We start from the raw sequence: 24112 nt of genomic DNA on the forward strand, positions 1-24112 counted from the left end.
AGTTTTAACATGAAGTTCCTCTAACAAGGAGCAAGTATCTCCTGACAACTGTCAGATAACGTACAAAAATATTGACTAATGAATCTAGGTAATACTGTGAATCAAAAGAGTTCAGAGCCATACTTCAAACAAGCTTTCCCTAGAGTTACTGTTACTGTAGCTACAACAGCATCTCAAGTTTCTGAAGTAGAAAAACTTTCCACAGCAACACAGAAAATTTTTGTCCCAAAATGGAAATGCCAACACCACTGAAGGTGTGAAAGAAGCATAAATTTAAAGGACATATTTGTTAATTTTTACACAGCTTGTTATAAATCGCACATTTGCCTCAACAATCAAACTTCAAAGTACTTTACAGCCCACTAAGAGCATTACAGCAGCCAAATCCTTTATGTACTAACAAGGTAATTAACCTCTCATGACAGGTTCAGTAACACGGAGAGAACCTAAGGCTGGACTAGTCGATATCCAAGTAGAGGTCACGTACTCTGGCAGAAGTCTATAATGCAGAGCATGATCTTAAAATGTAAGATTACCATCTCAGTCGCAGTGAAACAAAGTACCAGCTCTTTAAAGGATTTAGGAAGCTATTCTCTGAGTGGCTGAATAAGCCAGGAAGGAAATGGAGTCCCTGCACACCTTTTCTAAACCCTGAGCTCCATTTTGCAACTTTTCCCTTCTCGCCCTAGAATTAGCCCAGTAGTGAACTTCTGTCACTGTAGCCTTGTCTTTGCTTTCATGGGAGAATATAAAGGACATTTTCCTTTCCTGACAAATACATTGACATGATGTGCTTTCTACCTCATGTGTGTTTTTTTTTTTCTTTTCTTTCTATTAGATGAAAAACTGATCGAACAAGTCAGGAAGTTTGATTTAATTTGCAGCCAGGCCAGGCATCAACTTAAAGGGATTTAACTCCCCTATTAATAGCTCCAGATACTCAATGTCCAGAAGTCCTGGACAAATATCTACAATGCACGCACAAGTCAAATATGTCCGGGTCACATTGCCCATTATGTATATGTTGTGCAGTCACCTGCACACGTACTCCAAATATGAAGACTAGCAAGAACTGCCTGGATTGACCGTGCGCTTACAGACAGGTAGCATCAATGCAACAGTCTTACTGAACACACACTAACCCCTTGTGTGACAGCTACTGCTAGATCTGCAGCCCCTGCACACATGGTACTTGGCCATATACTTGGCCAGTCTATTGGGTATTTCTGGAATAGAATCACAGGAGCCATAATTTCCTGTTCCCACATCACACAGCATTGTTTTCGTGGGTGACTCTTCAGTTTCAGATGAGTCTGTGGCCATTTTCACATGAACTGGATTTCATTTCACCAGAGGCCAGGTTCTTGGATAAAATGGATGAAAAATGGGTCTGGAACTCCATCTTGCACAAGGTTTGGAAAATTAGTCCCCTGTTGCTATCCCCCTTTCCTTGTTTTGTAACTGTCATATAATGATGGAAGGTGAAGACTGAACAAAGGACAGAGGAATAGTTATATAAGGCTCACGTCAGCCCTTTGTCAATAGAAAATGATTATGAAGAATGATGACTTCTGCCATATACATTACTGCTGCTTAGTCCTTAGCAGAAGAGCATTACTAAGTCTGCAGCTTATTTACATGCCTTTTCTTTATACTTGCCTGGCAAAAAATACCATCTTGAGAGGAAACAATCTCAAATCTAGTTGGTAATACCTAGTACACTTTCTTATTACTGTATGTGGTATTTGGATATTTACATATAATTCAGCAAAATGAAATCTAGCACAGCTATGAATTTAATATTTTTCTTTAATAGTGAATGCAGTTTAAATACTGCATGGAAATGTCACCAGCAATTCTGCTAAGAGTAGAAGTAAGTCATTTGCTTTCAAGAGAATTCAAGGTCAGTGTCTTTCCTGTTAAAACTGCAGGAGGAAAGATATTTCCAGACTTTATTCAAGTCTTGTCTTCAACAGTGGCACTTTTGAAAAGTAGAGATGCTCATGGCAAGAATTTTTTTAAGATGAGTAAGAAGCCAGTGCAACTTACTAAAACTGTGGGAGAGAAACAATGCTTCAGAGAAATTCTGACTGTGATAAGGAAAAATCTTGCAAAAGATGGTAAACTTGAAAAGAAAAATGAGAACTTATTAGAAGTCCTTTGTCTCAAGCAACTGGTATACAACTATTACAGACCACACTACTCGTTCATTGCCTAGGGACATCCTTTTCAGGTGCTGTTAGTTCAGTTTTGCAGTGATGGTGTTCTGCTACAGTTTTTTGCACAGTGAAAGGTGCTTCATCCCCTCCACACCTTACACCCAGCCAGCTGCAGAAGTCTCTATCAGACTGAACACAACGGTGGCCTCATCCTGCCACGGACACTCACCTGTACATAAGCGATAGTGTACTTGTTATAAATCCCTGACTGAGGCCCAAAATTAAGACCTGGTACAATATGGCCTCATTTTCCTCATTCTTTCAAACTCTTTGTAGCTGATTTAGCATTTAAAAAAAGCAGAACATTGTCATGTGTCTTTATTACACTTTATATATTTAAACGAAGAAGAACAGTATCATAAGATGGTACTGAAATGCTGTAAAGATTGCCAGTGGCTATTACCAGAAGCAGTAGATAGATGCTAGCAGATAAAACTTTTTTACTTAGAAGTATATGGTTTATTTTATCTATCTCTAAATACACATAGCTCTACATCAAGTGCAATGATACATAGCCTACAAATAAAAGCATAGAAATTCTTATCTATTTTATCAATAGTTTTATTTTAAGAGCTGTTATAGCCTGAATTTTAGAAAGCACCATTTCCAAATGGACTTTTTGCAATCATTGATCTCAAACATCCACTATGCATTTTTACACTACATCAGAGTGGTGTTACAGTAAAAGTTTTGTCATCCTTCATGAACTATCCTGTAGCATGGACTGTGGAATTTCTTATGCTACAGGGGCTGTATCCATTTGGCTGCCAACTGCCCACTTCACTCAGTCTTCCAGACAGCTGATCCTGGAACTTGCAGCTGCTGAATCCATCAGCTAGCTCATAGCTCTCCACGTCAACTAAAATAGCCTCAACTGCAAACATTGCAGTAGACAAAGAAAAAGTGCATAAACAAACCCTCCAGAGTCGATGAAAGCTAAGCTTTGATGTTAACTGGAAAAAAAAAATCTCTGCTCTGCTCTTCAAGAAATTCTGTTACACCGTACATGAAACTACAGAAAGATGAAAGATTACAAATATGTCGCTTCAGAGTTAATATCAGCAACAGAGAAGCTATGCACACAATTTCTTTTCTTTGATCTCACAGTAAAACCTCAGTAGAAAAAACAGATTGCCATTCAGTCTTACAACTACTGTACATGCAAAACAAAAACTACGATTTAAGAAAATGTCTATTCACTTAGTCTTTCCTTTTAAGTGCATTTTAATTCCTCAGAAGACAAAGTTTCTAATCAGAATGTACAAATGTTTTTCTTCAGAAAAAAAATGAATCTGCCAAAGAATTTAGATTTTTTTTTTTTAACATACTTGCAAATTATGAATTAAACTCACTCTGCATGGTTTTATATGCATATATAAAGAACACAAAAGAGTTTTCATGGCTAAACAAATAAAAATTTATAGCTTTCAGTAAGTTATTTTTCCTTTAAAATATACCTTTTTCACAACGAGAAAGTTTTTTTCATGTCTACCTGCTTGTACCTCCAAGCAGTTTTCTGATAAGGATAAAATTGTTTTCTTCTAATTTTCTTTATTATTGAAACCTTAAGAGCAAGCACTATTTGGACTGTTTTGCAGATGTTTTTAAGTATATGATTAAATCAAAGGAAATAGCCATGCATGACAAATCCAGAGTTTGACCAAGCAAAAACAACTGCCACAGAAAGCTCTAGACTCACTGCAAGTTCTAAGTCAGATAGTTGAAGTGCTTAAGCATGGTAGCTGGTGTTATTGCAGCATTCAGGGGCTAGGGGAAATGAATACAATTTACTGGGTGAAGAACGCAAAGTGCAACAGTAAAACAGCTACTAGGAGTCTCCAAGATCACTGACCCTGCCTTCCACTTAAACTGGCAGCTTGGAAACATGGTGGTCCTCAAAGTAAGTTTCTTCACTCTCATAATTTATCTGCTACTGAAAGTAACTTTCTCTGGTGTGCCATTCTTTTCTCAACATTATTCTCTTTCCCATTTGTCTTTTACTTTAGTTTACTGTCACAATAAGTGAGAGACAATTTCATCATTTCAAAATTCCAGTAAGTAGTACTCCTGCCTGCCTTGACACACTTGATCCATTTTCTGTTGTGCAAACTTTACTATTACAAAATGCTCAAAAAAGTTTTCAGAATAACTTTCCAGTCCAGTGACCTCTAAGCAGGCACATTTGTACTGTAGTCTGTTATCTCTGGATTCAATTGAGTTACATTCTCATATCCCCATGTTTCAAAATAATGTGAAATAGATGTCATATCAATGGTTCTTTGACAGAGCTGCTGAAATAGTAATGGTTTGCCTGGATTGTAACAGACATGGAGCTGTCCTGTAATAATTCATTAGTAGCTTATGCATTGTATGTTATTAGGATGTTTATTGTGCAAGCATATCAGTCTGCTATCGCTGTGCAAGGAAAATGACCGGAAGAAGGGAAGAAGATATGATATCACTCACTAAACACTTCAGGCTGCTAAGTAACGATGCTTGAAATGTTAATTGTGAAGCTCCTGTCTCAGGATTCCAGCAGCTTGCACTTGTGTTGCCATATGGGCCACTGCTGGGGCCAAGGGTTCGAACATACCGTGAAGAAGCAAAAGGATTCTTTTGTCCAGGAGGGCAGTTGCTGCTGGAAGATATTCCAGCTAACTTCCAGGACCAGCTGCAGTGCTTAAAAACCTAGGCTAGCCTGTACCTTTACTGCAGGAGGGATTGGCTGCAGAGGAGATAGACTGCTTTCAAACATTTATTCCCCTATTAAGCTTTGGTTTAAAAAGACTTTTTGGTCACAGCATTCACCACAGGCCAGATTCTTAAATATAAGGCATTGCTCAGTCCACCCATCAAGCTTCAGATAGCTGACGCACAAAAATACAGCCATAAGGCCTGGGACATGATGGAACTAGAGAACCATATCAGAAGTTTACAGCAGTAAAATTAGAGACCTCTGAGAACTTCTGAAAGAGTAGCATGTAATAAATCTGGGCTAGACGTTTCCAGGATGTTCCTGACATTTGTAAAATTGATGCATGAATTTCATTTGTGTAAGAGACCAAATGTATTAACTGAATATGACAAAAAATTTGATGTGGAAGGTGACGTGACATCTGTAACCCAATAATGCTTTTACATTCTTGAATTTCCACTGTTTCCACTGTGTAATGTCCCTAAAGTTATGGCCGGCAAACCATTTGAAACCTTCAGAATACGAAATATTTGTGCGCACCCCATAATCAGCCAAGACCAAAATAATCAGAGACCCTACCCATTGAAGTTATCACTGTAGAATATATCTTTGATGACTAACATACAACTTATCTTACTTCAAGCAAGTAGAGCATACTGATTTTTAGTGACTAAACTTTCTCTTTTTAATAGTGTGTACAAACGTTTAGAAGGTTAGGATAAAAGGTGGTTAGTTGTGCTTATTGAAATCTGGTTTTGTACTGCATGCTGCAAGACAGTCTGGCACAGCTACTCTAGAGCAGTTTTTCCTGCAAGAAGACAGATAGTAGCTACTTTGGGGAAGGGGAAAAAAAAGGAAAAAAATCAGCCTTTATGAAAATCTAGTCAAGCTTACTCATGGTAGCCATATACACTGTGTTGCAGCTACAACAGCCTCATAGTAGCCTGGCTGAGGCCAGGCAGTTATTGGTTGTTTTTTTTTCCTGTCATTTCATAGAATACATACAAAACTTGAACGTGATAAATAATCAATCATGTCAGCTGCACGAAGAAGCAGAGAGAAGACCACTCCTATTATTTGGTCAGGACTTTCATAATTTGATCTGCAGATAACTGTAAATAACTAGCAGAATTCAAAGTTAATGCAGTAACAGTTCAGTAATTTTCCAGCGAAATGGTTATCCATTTGAAAACACCAAGTTTTCAAAGCTTTATGCAGCTAGCCTGTTACTCTGACAACTCAGCTTTAAATATATCCTGTTCTTATTCTCTCCTCATTTTTAATTTGAATATTTGGAATTACCCTCAACATGGAACAAGCCAACTTATAGAAGTATTCAAGGTTTCTGCAGGGCCCTAAAATGTTTGTTGTTTAAGTTCTATTTGCTGATAAGCAAATCTCTTTCTGTTGTTCATATAAGAAAATAAATAAGTGCCATTCTCTTAAAATATTTACAGTTTTCAGTTTATAGACTTTTTCAGAAAGATTCCTGTTCTTCCTAAACTTAATTAGGGCCTTCAGTGGAGATGAGCTGCTCCTAAAGAGAAATTCCCATTTGAGACAAAACAGAAACATCTCTTGGTGAAATACAGAAATTTCATTCTTGAAATAATTAAGTTTCAAATAACAAAGTATAATCCCACAAATAGCACAAAATGTTTCAGGCACCAACAAACTACTGAAATGTAAGACATCAAAATAAATCAAAGGATCTGCAAGTTCACACAGGAAAAATAAACCAGTCCTTCTGTACAGACATGCAGAACACAAGCGAAAAATTTTAATCAAAACATTTTGACTTCCTCAAGCCAAAGAATGCTAACCTCGTTCACTCTGACTAAGGCTCAGTGGCTCCAAGAGCATTTGAGAAAGGACGGTAAGACTTTTCATTCTCTTGTCAAACACTTAATATGGTGACTGCTCTCTTTTCTGGAACAAGTCAAAAGTGAAGAGCTGCCAAGTTTTCTATAATGAAAATTGATAGCATGGCAGGAAGTTTGCAAGATAAGGGCTATCTCAGTGCAACTAAACCTCCAAGAGTTTCTGTAACGTGTTTTTGAATTTGAAGTACTTTTCCAACAGTCATTGTTGAGGACAGCAAAAAGGACACAACTCTTGTCTTTGGGCAGATTTTACTTTATTAATACTGTTGCTCCCTTTTAGGTTGTTCATGGAGAGCCAACATTTAATCTATGAACCCTTATGGGGATCACAGATTTTTTTTACTGTTTCAGAAACATGGAAAGATTGTATAATCTTACAGACTGTACTGCAGGCTGCTCGCATGGAAATGACCTTCCTGCCCTCTCTTCAGAATGACAAGCGTTCAAGTCAGCTGGAAAGCTCTTGCAGATCCTCCAATGAGTTAGTGACAAGTACAAAGCACTCCAAGTGTGTGGATGCACTTTCAGTAGTCTGAAACAGCTACCACCTACCCAGTGAACCAGGAGGACTGTTTCACCCTGAGTATCACTCACTCTCTTACAATAATCAAGGTTAGAATAGATATGTGTGTGTGTGTATATATATATATATATATACACACACACACACATATATATCAGTGCTACTTTTTCTTTTTTTTTTTTTAAGTAAAATAAAATAAAATAAAAATAAATAAAAAATGTGTTTGCTACATCCAGGAAGAACATTTTGAAAGACTAGAACAAAGCACAAGTTATTATTTTACAAACTTGAAGTCTTAAGTGAATGAAGAAATAAAAGAGCAAGTTTTAGGAAAAAAAAGAGAGCAGACTGAATCTTAAAGACATCTAAAATGTACAATTTACTAATATTTTTATTCTGATTTGACTTAAAGTGCACAGAGAATTTTTTGATGTACCTCGAAAAATGTTCTAACAGGCAACTCAAACCCTGTACTATGGTTACTAATTAGAAAACACATTAGGAATCATCACTCGTTAGTGTGCAATTGGTACAATATAGGTCATGTACACACAGAGAATGTTCTTGTGTTTCTTGGCCTCAAATGTAATAAAGATAAAAACTAAACAAAAACCCTAATCTAAGTCTACAGAGGGAAAAATATGGTAGGTTTTTACAGGTGTTTTTGAGAAGGAGTATAGCGGAGATTAAACTCGAAAACTGGAGTTATGGGATAGGTATGATTGTAACACGTGTGAACTATCCAAACTACTTTAATTGGTTTTAGGCAAGTATTGAAATGCTTACTGTAGACTTTGCATATAAAAACAATTAACATACATTATCTGGTAGTTTTTACTATCTGATTTAGTTGATCAGTTCCAAATCTCATTGGCATCCCACAGGTGGCTTGTGGTTAGTAAAGATTTGTATTTAAAGGTTTGTGTGTGCTTCTTTTCAAACAAAAAAAGCCATAAAAATCTTGAAGTTTTGATTACATGTAAATAGCACGATATTGTATAAATATCAAATGATCAAAACTCATTTTATACCATATCTGCAATACTTTAACAAAAATATTTCTAACAATCCAATAAAAATAGACACAATGAAGCATGTATTTCCAATTAAATCAATCTAAAACTCAATATCATTAATAATGGATGTTTGTTTGGGCTATTTATAAGATTCAGAGTGCTAGAGGTTAGTATTTTAATACTGTATCAAGAACTAAATATTTTATTTAAAAATCAGACAAAATATTGCTTCTAGAAGTACTTAAATTTAGAAACAGGTTACAAGACTGTAGAGTCTGTGCTATGCTCATACATAGCCTATTCCAATGCAGTAATTCCAAGAAGTCAATTTGTGCTCTATATAATAGATAATTCTCTTAAAAGTAGATAAAAATTGGTAATTTAAAAGTAGATAAAAATGGCTAATTCTCCTAAAATTCTCTTACAATAGATAATTCTCTTAAAATTCTCTTAAATAGATAATTCTCTTAGAAGTGCCAGTTTTAGCTTTACAAGAAAACTTCCCAGTGTAAAGCACTGGCAGGCCTAATGGCTGTTAAGATGTTCATGCTGCTTGAGAAAGTACACTTGTGCATTACAGAGTAGGACTGAAGTACCTTGAAAGAAGCACTAAATGAACAGTACTTTTTAAATATTTATTCGTTTATACGTATACACAGTACGTATAAGCAAATGTTTTTATTCCATGTCACCACCCAGAATAGGATCCTTGATTTATAAAGCACTTCACAGTCAGTGTCATTCACATCTCTAAGCAAGTCAGCATGACCTGTGTTTGCGGTTGAGACAAATTGTTATGCTGGGGAAGAAAAGAACAGTTTTATCTACCAGCAGCCTTGCACTTCTTTATAGGCCATTTCAATTTGATCTCTAGTTATACAAAGGTAAGTTACAAACTGTCTTTGCCTAGACTGTAGCTTTCAGTGATGAGTGTAACTCTTACCTCCGAGCAGGAGCAATGAGAAAAAGAAAGGCTGTTTACATGTCTGGACCTGTAAACTATCCCTTTGAAATTCAGTAGCTGAACTTGTCTGTGTGGAAGTTAATGAACCTAAGTGACTTCAAGCTTCAAATGCATTATTTTTTATTCACTTGTACATATTTACATTTCCTGCAAAAATAGTCTTAATCAATTTAGCCTTATTGAATCCTGAATTTACACCATGCCAAATCTTCTCTCTCTCAGATAATAAGATTCACAAACAATGGCATAGGACCCTTAGATTATGGCAGCCTGAAGTATATACAGAGAAGAAATAAACCAAGAAGCACATGGAATTAATTCTGATGAGAAGGAAGTCCTACTGTAAATGTCTCTCTACACTTGTGCTTTGTTAATTTACAAAATAGAACATTTAAATTTGCACTCTGAAATGAAATGAAACAAGAAAATCAGAATGTAATAACTTCAAACTTATTTTATCAACTTGGGTAATTAGTTACTTTTATTTCTCTAGATTACCCTTAATTTCAAATAAATTAATATACGGGATATAACAACTATCCATCCAGCTGAATTAGAAAAATAGATATCAATCATCTTATACTAAATTCTAGTTTATGTTCAAGTCCTATTCTTGTTAAAATTACGAGGAACTTTGCCTCCAGCTATCAGTCAACTTCCCATTTTCTGAAATCAGAAGGATTGAAATGGAAAGGTTATGGCAAAACCCAGACAAAGTATGACGACTTTGAAACCTTTAGAGTTTGGCCTTCTACCCACTGTTCTAGTAAGTGTAAGAATATCGTAGTGAAAGGGATATCACTTCTGGGACATCCTTCCCATTTAGCAAATATGATTGTGCAAACATCAGCTGAGGCCATCTACCAAACAAGCTCATACTGATAATTAAAACACATCTGCAGCTTTAGGGTAACACTGATGCAGATAGCCAAGCGCTACGAGAGTGGTCTATGTTCCTCTTTGAGATCACCATTCATTTAAGAATGAAATTTCCATAATTTGTCCGATATCCAGAAGTCATCATTAACAACAGCCATGCCCTCACCAACAAGAAACATTAGTTTAACAAGAAACATTAGTTTATTATTCTTCAGTGTAGGAAGGACCTAATAAATAAATGATTGTATTTATTTTTAGATAACCTGAGATTTAGAGAAGGAAAAAAAAAAAGCTGGACTTCACACCTACATCACTGTTATTTTGCTATTTTAGTTTCCCAAACATAAACAACATTTTGAAAAACACATTTTTATACATACATATACAGGAGAAGTGTGTATGGAGCATATTCCAAGACGTTGATAACACAATGTCATCAAAACAAGTTTGGAGACAACTTGTCAGCGTAGTGGGACTCTTAAAATTCTAACACTGCCTATAATTCAAAATCTTGCCCTCCAAAAATATATTAACCAAACACTAATGTTTTAAGTAGGACACAATGACCACTCTTACCCATTACTATAAACTAACTTCCAGCAAGAAAACATACTAAAACCCATATTGACTGTTTACCACTCTTAGCAAAAGGCTGAAGGAGGCCATAATTCTTAATGACCAGAATAGCGTCTCACCCTGAGATTGAGGCACAAACACTAAAGATGACAAAATTGCTCACTGTAATGACACTTTCCCAAAACATCAGCCGTACCTTCTTTTGAAGCTCAGTGTGAAGAATTTCTAAAATCTACCATTTCTGTTCATCTTTCATTATTATTACTTTTAATATATATATATATATATCAAATGGGATTTGGAGCATCAAAACAATTCAAAAAACCTCTCCCAGAGGTTTTTTTTAATTTCCCATTATTCTGGCACTTTGTACAAAACAACACACCAGTCAACAATTTCCCGTCCAGTGCCAACTTCTGCTTCAGGGAAGTCAAAAGGCTTTATCATCTTATTCCAATGCAAATCTTTGAAGAAAACCACGTTGCTTAACCAAAAATTCCTAAACTTTTCCTGCAGATGCAATTTCATAAGAATGCAGAGGGAACAGACACTTCTGAACAGTCTGAACATATTCCTCCAGACATGGCATGCATGCAACTTTGTGAGCTGAGAAGATGATAAAACAAAGGGCCTTTGGAAAAGTTAGGGCTCACGGAATATTTTGAAAAGGGTCTCCTAAAGGACTACAACAGTATTAAGCAAGTGTGTACTTCATTGGCCACTGTTCATATGTCACATTCAGTCTCCCTCTGAAGAGCTACAGAATTCAATGAGTTTCTAACACAGATAGCAAAATATGGGTGCAGTGACAAAATATTTTCTATTATTAATGCTATATTCAGTATGTTTCCTGAAACTTTACTGAACACAACTCTTCACAATATAGGTCAAAGTTTTCATCAAAGTAATGTAATTATAATCCTACAGTGTCTATTTCTAATTATACTATGACCTATAAAAGTTAGCTGAGTAATGTCTCAGGGAATAGAGAAGACTGAGCATTAAGTTTCAACTACAAAAAAAAGTTATAAACTCCCCATCGAAACAAGGGACACATGACATTGAAACATTTACACACAACAAACGTATTTTTCCTTTCAGAAGTGAATGACTTAAATTGTTTAAACAAAAGACTGCAATTGCAGAAAGTTTACATTACGTAGTACAAGGAGTGAAAGAGACCAAACACACTTCTCTCAATGTTCAGAAATGTACATCCATTGGGGAAAAGATCTGACCATTTTGCATGTTAGATTTACAGTGCACAGGAAATGAAACATTATTTCAAACCAAACACGTTTAGGTCATGCAATACTTCTTTAGAATTTGAAAAACTACGGATTAAAAAACAAAAATTGCCTTTACTGATAAAAAATGCAAATGGATAGTTTATTGCTTTAGATATTTCCTATGTTTTGGAAAGCTTTCCACTTCAGTGGTGTCTTACCTCATTTATACTGGAGGGAGAGTTTTCAGGTATCAGCTTTGCAAAAAAATGACTGTCCCATTTCTTCTCCTCAGCTAAAGGAGTTACGCACAACCAGCAATTCAGAAAAAAAGGGTCTGTTTACAAGACAGACATGTAAGCCACAGATGATATGTAACCCAATCCATCTTCAGTGCCGAGTCAACAGCTTTTGTTTTGCATGAAATATAGCAAATAATCTGCTGCCTCTACCTGAGTGACTGTGTAGATCAAGTTTAGGCCTGCCTGCTCTTCCCTTGCACGTTCGGAGCTACAGTCGCGATTTCTCAGCATCCAGATCTGCTGTATGGCAGCTAACTGAAATTTCATCCCACACTTGTAGACTTGCAATTAGCAAGGTTATTTTAAGCAGTGACCTAAGTTCCAGCAGAATGCTCATGGCATTATGACAGGAAGGAATCCAGTATGATATCGGTCACTTGGTAACCCCATAAAGCTGATCACAGAGACAAGCCAGCCTCTAATTCACAGGGTAAAAGTAAATATCTGGCCCCCAGCTTATTCTGATTTTCATTTTTGAACTTTGAATAGGATGGAAATATTTACTGGGTTAATGTTAGGAAGTTTAGAATTTATTTTAGGACCTGGTAGATCATCTGCTTGGAACAAATGTATTAATAGGAAGTTATAACTTCCCCAATGGAGTGATTCATCACTTACAAAACAGAGGCTGTTACTTTGGTAAGGGTAACATTTGCAGGCATTACCTATTATGTTATGGGTGGGAGGAGAAAACCACTTAAAGAGCTGAACTTACTACAACTGGACTCTCTTATCTTCCCCTTAGTTCTCTTGAAGAGGGCTCCCTCTTCTGTACAGGGCCTCAGCTCCCCCCCATTTGCCCTGAATTCCTTCCGAATTCCCTAGCTGTCTAACTATTTCAAAGTCATGTCGAAAGGCTCAGTCATACCTCCACACCCTCCATTCGCTGTTCATTCCCATTCCTCTCCCCCCTCCTTTCGTCTTTTTTGTTCCTGGATCAGCTTTCTTGCTCCCACCCATTCTCATACTTCCAATAGTGGCAGATCTAACCTCACAGATGCAACCACGACAAACAGCTCCTCTGACTGTCCCAGATGACAGCTATAATAGTCAGCCAGCTTGTGCACACGCACACAGGACAAGCTTTTCTAAAAGCACCACAAGCAGGAACACCGTTAAGAGAAAAATTTCTTCTAAAGGAAATTGTACATACACACAAGCTGCAGACAATCAAGAAGCACGGGTGGGTGAACGGAGTTGGGAACGTGAGATCATCTTGTTTCAAGTTTTCCATTTACATCAATCTTCAGGAAAAAAAATTATTTTAAATCAAAATTTTGTAAATAAACTTTTGAAGCACTTGACTGGAAAAAGTGCTCAAAAGCAGCGTAGCCTTTCTCTCCATGATACCCAGTTTATATATGTGACTCATCACCCATGATCTAAAAAATGGGTTTTACAGCCCAATATGTTTCTGTGATTCTCAAGTGGGATACAAGAGACCAAAATTAAAATCTCTTTTGTACTTGGCTTTTACTGATTCACACATGTGTAGCTACGTGTGGAGTACATCATTACATCATTTCAGATAATATAATCGAGTCTAAATATCAGAATGGACATGTTCAAATTTAATGAAGTTTAAATTAACTAATATTTTCTTTATTATTAGGTTGCTCATAATTTCACCTAAATTTTCCCTAAGCACCCCCCTAAATCATCATAAATGATAAGGGGAAAACATATCAGTTACAAGCAAGAAATAGACCAAAGCAAACAAAAGAGATAAGTTCTAGCATGGCAGATTTTGCAGTCTGAGCATCATCGTAATTTAATTCAAAAATCAAATTAATTTAACAACGAATCTGTCCCAACTGCTGGTCCTATTGAATGTATCTGTATTTATTTAATGTCTTCAGAAAAAATATGCAAACAAATGCACCTATGTGAGGCACAGAGAAGTAGCAGACTTTAAAATCGCCTTTTGGTTAAGAAAATACCAGTGAATAGTGCCTTTGGCATTTTCATTGCTGGCATTTAAACTGAGAATCACTGAGAAACTAAATCATTTTATTCACTGCATATCTATCCTGTATCCCTTTGTTACAGCATATCTTCCTTCTGCACACAGCAAAAACTGAAGGTTTAATCTATTCCTCCCTACATTTTCAAATTCTTTCTTTCAGAATCTAAGAAATTAAGAGGGGTGCTTGGGATGCACATGCTGGCTTCCTATTTATTCTTCTTTATTCTATTAAAGAAGTGCACAGAAAACAGATGAAGCTGCAGATTTCACCCACACTTTTCAAGCCGATTATCGTATTAAAAATTCCTCAATGTGTTACCATTACAAAGTATGACTTGACATATTCAGAGATATATAATGTAATTGAAAGATGCTAAGTGGAGCCAGACTTTTCTGTTACAACATTTCATCACCCTCCTGAAAAACCAAAAGCTGAGTAAGGCTACTGCAGAGGAATGCTTTGTCTAAATTGCATTTCTAATATTTCACAGAGAATAAATAGCTAGACAAATGACAGTTTCAGCTTTTGCCCTGAAGGATTTAATCATGCGAAACTCTAAACATGGTCTTTCCTAGGAAATGAAAGGCTGGTTAAAACTGGTTTTCCCTCTCCTATTCCAACTGACTGATTGTCACATTCCAGACATTTCTAGGCAATAGGATTACATCATTCAATTTTTTTTAATGGAAACAGCTGTTACATCCAATATTCATGACCTTTAAGTTTTCAATATGAAGTTATTCAGCTGCTCTTTCAGTCCATCTGAGCTACAATGAAGTGAAACTGCACAAAAGACCAAACAGTTTTATTTCACAGTTATATGAATGCACATATTGTTCTAAGGTAAGAGAAAGAAAACAGAGCTTAGGGGAAATGCGACATATGAAAATCTTGGTCTTATCACTGCTTCAGCGGACTGCCAGTCCCTTATTCATCTCACACTGAAAATGAGTACACTGTTTTGTTGCATAGTTCACATTGCTTCTTACTAGCATTTGATGTGCACAGCTGTACATGTTATGTGTGAATAATTCTTATAGGACTTCATAGAAGGAAAAAAAAATAGAGAAAGCTCACATATTTTTAAAGCAGAGGGCAGAAATTTCTGAGGATATGTGCCAGCTCATATGGGCTGAACTTGAAGCTCAAAAAGAGGCTGTTTATTTTATCTCTTTTTATTGCCTTTTTTTTTTTTTTTTGGCAGTGAAGGAAAACATGAGCACATTTGGATAAAAGGATGAGTTTAGCATGCTTCCAAATTTAGAAAGATATTTAGACAGTCATTAACTTATCAAAGGAACTTAAGCAAAATCCGTTATGGTCTACTTAATGTGTATGGGCATTTCTCCTGCTGAAATTTTATCATGCTGGAATACTTTCTATTACCAGGATGTTGCTATATTGATGTCTGCACTTCTCCCAGAAAACTTGCTTTGTAATAATGCTTACTACAAAAGCCCATTTTGATTAAAATACATTGTCAAATGTAAACAACACAGTTAAAGAACAATGCTATTAAAGAGAACGAGCTTGCCTTAAAACAGTCAGGGAGGATTGAGGTGATGACAACAGCAGCGGTCCAGTGGATTGGTGGGACTGAAAGGACTCGTTCTTGCTCCTGATTTTGCTACCAGTTTATTTTGGACTTCAGTAAAAGTCCTGTTGTGTCTGTCTGGTCTGCATTATATCAAGTATTCAGTGGGGGGGGGAGCATGCTAACTCACACTGTGTAAACAGCTTAAAAATAGTGTGTAAAAACTACTAAGATATTTTTTCTAGTGGCCTCTGCAGAACTGGAGAAGCTGTAATTCTGTAATCTCTAAAGGAACATGGGTTATACAGGGGGCCCTCTGTTCAGGGGCATCTTTAAGTTGCATGCTGTCTCCCATTAACATCACAGCCAGACAGCTATTTTTTTCATCTAAAGCATGGCAGAAAAGTAATATTTCAAGGGAGTATCAGTATAAATATTTATAAATATCAGTATATACATAAATGCAGACATGCTTCCCTAAAGGCTCTATATCAGCTTTACCATTGCATGACCAAGCATTTTATTCTGTAAATCTTATTATGCTAATTTAACATGTTACGAACATTTTTTTTTCATATAAACGTTTAAAAAAAAAAAAAAGCTTGCACATTCCTATTGATGCTCCAAAGCTGTGCGCATGCGATACCAGCCCAGCTTTTTGCTTGCCTGGGTTTTGCCCCAGCAGCAGCTGCTCAGACATTCATTCATTCCCTCAGCCGCCGGGAGCACCAGGTGGTGCTGCAACACAACCACAGCTGCGCCGTGCTTCTCGGCTATTCAAACTCACTAAGCATTATTGCTAAAGACTAGGACGCAGAGGCTCTGCGTTTTCGAGTTTTGATTCATTTTTACAGAAATTCTAGCCGCCTATGTCACCACATTCACCGTGGTCCCAGAAATGCGTTAGGAACAGAAATAAAGGAAAAGAAAATGAATGTACATAACAAATGCAGTTAACTACACACAACATCAATATTATTTAAAACTTATAATTTATCTCCCTAAAAGGAAATCTTCCTAGACAATGAACCAAAGAGAAAAATTACAAAGATTTGCCTACAATACTAGATGAAACAAAACTCATGCCTTGCAAAAGTAATTGCCCTACTGGGGGTGTAGTGCAAGAAAGCCAATTTAATCCTTTGTAGAAATAACTCAACAACGTACGACATTATAAATGTGTTATTTTCATGCTAAAAGGAAAACGTTCAAATGTATGTTACTAAACTCCACATTTAACTGGTCCCATATAGTTAAAGAGCTACTCAGGAACACAAAAAACATCATGAATGTTTGCAAAACTGTGTCCTAATCACAGATTAACTATCCAGTTTACTGAGTATTACTAATATAGATGTTTACAGATGTACAGATGTTATAGAGGTAATATTTTTGTTGTTCATTTTGGCACTGCCAGGCAGACTTCCATGCGCCAGGTGATTTCCCAGCTGCAAGAGTGAAGCCCACCGGCACAGAAGCTTGCTGAAGGGAGGCCTTCAGAGTGGACTTGAAGCATTCAGCAATTTCAGTTGAATGGAGAATTCTGGATGAATTATTGCAGATTTCTAATGTATATTTGCTTCTTAACTGCCATTTTGCCCTACCAAAATTAAGCTGCCGCCTTTGTACAAACGTATTTCTTATTGAAGGACAGATTATTCACACGGCAAGGCAATAAAAGCCGCATCCATTCTGATGAAATAACTGGCCCTTAGTCTCTAATAAGGTAAGATGCAAGACGAAGCATAAAACCCCCGTTAGAGTCCCATAAGTGGATTCTAGTAATGCAGGACAGTGTGAACATGCATCACTGCTGGCTAGCTGATATGCTGCAGGAGCATATCACGATTGTACCAGGAACTCTTTGAAGCAGGACCAAGTCCTACACCCTTAAAATCTCTGCCTTTTTTTTTTCTTTCAGCATACTAGAGAATGTATTAATGATTTTAAACTGAATTTCCTATTTTCATTTCTATGGTTATAGAAAATGAACAAAATCAGACTTTTTTTTTTAAAAAAAAGCCTACTAGAATGAAATATGGCCCATGCACAGAGACTGGCATTGTCCTTCACTTCCCTGCTTCATTTCCAATGCAGTAAGCATTCCTTAAACACATGCTCTGGCAGGCTCTTGCCCTCTCCACAGAACATGGCATTGGTCCAGGTAAGGAAAGAAAGAAAACTGCTTTTTAAAATAGCAATTCAGCATGGTAGCAGATGACTCGGCAATGTGTTTCAGTGAAGGACAAGAAGGAAGATGAAATGAAGAAGGACAAGAATGAGATGGGAGTTTGGAAAGAGAAAAATAATGAGCACTTGGGGAAAAAAAAGGCAGAAAGAAAAAGAAAACAGAAGGGAGAAGCTGGAAAAATAAAGCTAACAATGTGAAGAAACTATTTGGAACTTCAAAACTGAGCTGCTCCACGCTGGTCAACCCCTATGTATTCTTCTGAACAGAGGAAAAATCTCTTTCACCAGTTTCTAAGACACCTATATATAATGCGGGTTATTCCCTGGTAACTTTTCAAGTAACTGCTACAATAATTGAAACCTATTATGAACATTGTATTAATATTACATTGTCATTCCCATTCAATATCTTTTTCAGATCTCCTACATGGGACAACAGAGTAGCAAAAGCCAGACAACTAAGAACTGGTGCAAAATTCACAGATCAGTCATGAATATTTTAACTATAAAACTGAGAACAGTGGATTAAATTGCAGTGGAGATCACCATGAAGTCAAAAAAAAAGAGGGGGGGGGCAGGGGGGAGAAAGGGGGAGAAAGAAAAAGAGGAATAGATATAGAGAAAAGATATTGTGATTGTTTCACTGGTAATTAGGATCAAGAAAATCTGGAACAGATTTGAGTCAGGAAAGCTATCCTTTCAGATCTCAGATAAAAGCAAAAGCATTTAATTTAAATTGTAATGCAGTACAAGCATGCTTTCAGCATTTCTTACTTATTCTACCTCGTGTTTGAAAAATAATATAGCATTGTCAATACTTTGGGTTTCTTTGAAGGAAAACAATGCTATTCGTACCCAGAGATGCAATGTGCCTCTTGAGAAAAGAGACTGGCTCCTTTCCCTTGTATGCTTTTTTCTTTCTTACTTCTGCATTAATCCTTCATGTTGAAATGCTGGCTGATATTCATAAACAGTGTGGATGCTTAAACTAGTCTTTGAAGAGAAGATTATATTTGTGTGCTTCATACATGAGAATTCATATCATGTTACACACATTTACAGGTTACACACCGTGTAACATTTGCTAATTCAACACAATGTACCAAAATTATCCACTGCAAGATACGATGCTAGCCCTATGTGAAAAATATGTATAGAAGGGGTCCCTGTACCTCCTAATGCGAACGAGAATAAATGTGTAACAAACTGTTCTGTCTCCACCACGAAAGCAGGCATCTGAACTTTCAGAAAGTCCCTATAAACTCTGTACGAAAGAATTCCCGATGACCTCACCAAAGAAATATTTTCTCCCGAGGTTTCACTCCATCTCTAAGCACCACCATATGAACATTTTCACAAGCACAGCGAATGCAGCTATTGGCCCTTCTTGGCGGGGAAGGGGTGGGGGTACAGCAACTACGCACTCCACAAGGAGCCATTTGGCTCAGATCATTTCCTAGCCTGAGCGCACGCCCCTCTGAAGGAGTGCCTTGCTTCTTCAGTCCTTAGCAAGCCAATCCTATGCTTGCTGTGGTGCGCTTCTGTGCTGATGTGCTCTTGACCTTTCCACTGAATCATCTGTTTCTTTGAAATTTTTAAGCCTTACATCTCAAGTCACCTTATCTTCATTATTTAGTTGCAAACGTAACAATTTCATGGCAAAAAGGACATTCAAAACACAAGATAGCTTAAATGGTACCACACACAGACAAGTTTTACTGCACTGTCCTTGGGAATATCCCTCCTTCTTTTGTCCTGAGTCTCACGATACTTGATGATAGTCTTAAGTGCCCAGACTGTAAAATTCATGTATTACCCCCAAAATCCTGCACTTAATTTTTCTAGTCCTGCTTGTTCCTTAAAAATATAGCCTCAAAATAATTGCTGAAGAGCAAATAAGAATATTCAGTTTAGTATTTCAGCTCTACGATTATAGAGCATAGCTGGCTACTGATTTTGCAGACTTCCGTTTGATGATTTTGTATCCTAGCTGCTGGACAGTGTTGGGATATAGTGACAAATTCCAGACGTGCTTTTCACAGAAGGTGATGGAGTGGTGTATGAACCATTCTGCTCATCCTGCACAGTTTAATAGCTTTGAAAAAAAAAAAAAAAACAATTCTGTCCCTATTATTCTGGGAGTTATTTGGATAATCTAGCATATCTAGAGGTACAATATAACATTGCTCCTCAAGGACAATTCTTGCTTCCCAAAGGACATTAACAATATTCCATCATGTCAGATGTTTTTCTTCTGTCAGTGTGCTAAATAGACATATAGGCATAGAATAGCCCTCAAAAGCTATGGAGAACAAGAGACCAGTTATTGAATTACAGTTCAGCTTGTGGACAACGGCAAGCACAGAGCTCTTACAAATACACATGGATTAAGTGATGTATTATGGTGAGTTGTAACACAGTAGATCAAACACTTTAGGATGGATAAATCAGAAGAATCTTGGATGAGGAATAAGCGGATATACAAATACTGAGGTAGTGGTAGCACTAAATTTCTTTTATGGTATTGTAAGCATGCTATATATATACACACGTGCATTTATGCGCATGTCCTTACACATATGTTAATAAGTACATATTTGAGACTGTCCAATCATAATCAGATTGGAAATGCAAAAATAAAATCAATGTCCTATACATTACCATATAAATTAGAGTAAAATCTGAAGAACCTATACCACAGAAAGATTACTTGCTTTCTTGCTTTTTGAATGTTTGTATAATTCATGGCCAGAAGCCAATGCACTCATCACAAACAGATAAATGGCACTACCAAAAGATAAGACTGTATATTGTAATTTGATTCAAGTCCCATTTGAAGTTTGTAACCACTGATAAGGGCAGGTACAGTTGTGGGGCTAACTAAGGAGAAAAGAATCAATAAATTTTACTGAAAGGTGCAAAATGTGTATTCTCAGCCAGTGCAGATTATGAGAAGTAGGCGCACTGCTCAATGGGAAGGGGAAGTCAGGATGCATTAACAGATTCAGTAGATTTTCTGTTTCATGAAAACTTATGAAAGGTCTGTCAGAATTCTGGAGTACTACAACATCTAATGCACGGCTGCTTTAGGCCTTCTGCATTACACATGTTTCCCAAAAAGAAATGGAAACATTTCCAAAAAAATGTGTTCCACCTTTTGAAATGCAAGGCATAGAATTACAACTGCCTCCACAAAAGCTATTGTCTTCCTCCGGGGAGTCCTTTACCGGGAGAAAGAGGAGAGTGCATTCATAAAGGTTTAACAGATGGAACCCGTAAACATGAATTCTCTTTCTGCTCCCCATTTCTGCTCATTCCATTGTAAATGGTTCTGCTCCTGTTCAAAGCAAAAGCTTGCTCTTCTGTCTCTGATTCTGCACAACTTCACCAGAGATAGTTACGTGGAATGCATTCAAATCTTTGGATCTTTTGCACGAACACACGTAACGCTGCTAACACTTCTTTACCCACAACTCAGGGAAGCATAAAACAACCCAAGAAAGATAATCTAGTTTGTCTTTACAACCTTTTTGACAAAGAGGACATCACAATAGTGGCACTGCCAGTCAGATACAAGCCTGAAGCTACGCTCTCGCCCAGCCGTGCAGCCCAGCTGTATTTGTTAGATACAGACAATGGGCCAAGGTCTGGAGCAATCCCTAGGGAAAGCTCAGGGCTCGGCATGGTTCCCAGGCTGTCCCAGGGAGGCAGACCAGGAGTGGGCAAGGCCACGCCAACTGCAGCTCAATGCCCTGGAAAGCACCTCACACTCAAGTCAGTTATGGGATGGGAGCTGTGTCAGAGAAATGGGAAAAGAGCTGATGCTGTGGATAAAAAATGTAGGAAATGGGGCACAGTAAGAGTATTTCCATCTTTAGGGCAACAGCTCAATTATAAGTATAAGCACAGCTATACAGACAGGCACTTGCCTTCTCCAAGAAAATGCACAACACCTTGTTGCTGTGCTTGCTTGCTTATCAACTGTGAGAATTTACTCAATTTGCAAAGAAATCACATCAGTTCACAGAAGATTCACTCTTTACTGGTTAACTGGTTTACTGGTTAAGGGATTCTGAGGAAGAGTTCATCTAATTCAAGAGGCAAGTACTAAAGGATATTTAAAAACTACAAACTTGTGGAACTTGTTTTTGCTTCTTACTGAAATTCGAGTGTTATGTTACTGAAATATTCATATTGCATTTCTGACATTCAGACAGCAATCATCCCGTAGCCCAAAATTTCTTTCAACTCTCTCATTATAAAAGCTCATCAGGCAATTTTGACAATAATAAAGCAAACAAAAGAATTCCTTACATTTTGTGCAACTTTCTGTGTCTGTTCTTTGACTACTCCCTTAAGTCATATTATAGTTTTTACATACCTACTATAAGGGACATGTAATTATAAATTGAAAAAGAAACAAACCCCACCAGTATATCGACCAATAAGAAATACGTCCACAAAGCCTACTAAAACATGCAAAGTAAAAAACCATGTGTAAACATAATAGTTCACAATGTGGATCAGAACCAGATGCATGTTATAAAACATAATAATATCCTTCCTTCTAAGCTATATATAGACTCAAACTAATCCCCAAGAAATAAAACACCAGGAGGATTTATGTGGCACAGCTTTTTGTATGTTGATGTATATATACAAATGTATAATTACGTAAATATGTATTTATAAAATTAATTCTTTCAACAGTCATAGGTACTCTAATAAAAATTCTCACTGGCATTATTACTTTCAAGTAAGAATAATGATATAGTGTCACTGATTTAACTTCAAAAGCTGACATTATTAACTCTTACTCATACCTTCAAAATGATATCAATTTATTTTTTTCCACTAACTCTGGACATCAGTAGTGTAATTCTCATCACATCTATGTGTACTAGACAACAAAATACATTCCCCAGCAAATGTTTTCATTAATTAATTTGTATGATGAGTTAACATACAACATTTCTCATCATACTGAAAAGTATTTATATCATTACATCCAATAAACATTTGTGTTTGAGTCAGATTAGGATAGAGACCAGAGAAGACTAATAGGTAACATCTGTGCAGAAATTTGATATTTACTGTAATATTTCTCCAGAGACCGCTGGCAGAGTACATTAGCTCATGTTTCTAAAGCCTGTGTTAGTGCAGTTTAACGTAGGAGCAATATGAAGTGAGAAGAGGGGAAAAATAATCATTGTACTTGGTCAAAGTGCACTTCCATGCATTTGTGCATTGCTGAAGTCTAAACCAGAAGTTCTGGAATACATACATATTTCAGAAGTGTAGACATCTCAATGGGAGTGAACTGTGTGGGGTTTTTGTTGTTGTTGGAGGAGGGTTTGTTTGTTTTTGCTGTGTTTTGGGGTTCTTTATTTAGAACTAGGAACTTGTTTCTGGACTCAGATTTGCACCAGTCCTGGCAAGTCTGAACAGCTTTGCACCTAATTTCTAAACCTAGCATCTAGCAAATGGACATTTATGTTTACTTGAACATCATTTTCACCTTGAAGGCACTGACCCAGTAGGTGAGCCAAGAACATGCCTAATACCTCCAGCATTGTGCTCTGTAAAGAATAGTGCATTGGCTTCTGCTTGTTTGATAGCACGCAGCCAAGGAGGTACAGTTTTGAGGGATGCAGAAGTGGTTTTGTTTTCATCAGGCAGAAGAGAATTTAGCCTAAAATTTACAAAGACAAAATGAATCTTATAACCATGGTAAAAAAGAGCGTGTGATATTACTGTAGTAAAGCATGTTAAGAATGCGGTAAATAAGTCACATCTTTTTATTAAAAATGTGAATCTGAGCAAGACTGTAGAAATGCTATATAAGTTGGAAGGCTTCTAAACAGTGAAATTCTTTGATGAAATAGATTTTGAGAAACTCAGATTTATTTCTGGTACTCCAGGTTTTCCATTTTGGCTTTTTCCAAAACAGGAATACTCTGGACACAGATGGCAAGATAATAATTATATTTAATAGCTACATAATATTTTTTATATATATATATATAAAGGCACAAAACTACTCAGATAGTAAGAAAAGCTAATAAAACCACCTGATGTTCAAGTACCAGTGGAATATAGAAATATTTTACATGTTTATATAAACATATTCCACTGGCA

At 36.8% G+C, this 24112-nt stretch overlaps 1 protein-coding gene across 12 annotated transcripts in view; it reads right to left on the reverse strand.

Annotated features, from left to right (window-relative positions):
* The window catches only part of AKAP6 (A-kinase anchoring protein 6), a 294067-nt gene that overhangs the window by 185921 nt on the left and 84034 nt on the right, over window positions 1-24112 (reverse strand). The window contains exon 1 of one of the 12 annotated variants that reach the window (XM_083840095.1): window positions 12203-13389. The exons of 10 other annotated variants lie outside the window; for them this stretch is intronic. The gene's annotated coding sequence lies outside the window, so the exon portion shown is untranslated. Of the gene's footprint in view, window positions 1-12202; window positions 13390-24112 lie in introns of those variants that run through there. One more of the 12 variants, XM_083840096.1, reaches the window with a different exon arrangement.

Source organism: Anser anser (genome assembly GCF_964211835.1).
Source record: "Anser anser genome assembly, chromosome: 5".
Taxonomy (NCBI): Eukaryota; Metazoa; Chordata; class Aves; order Anseriformes; family Anatidae; genus Anser; species Anser anser.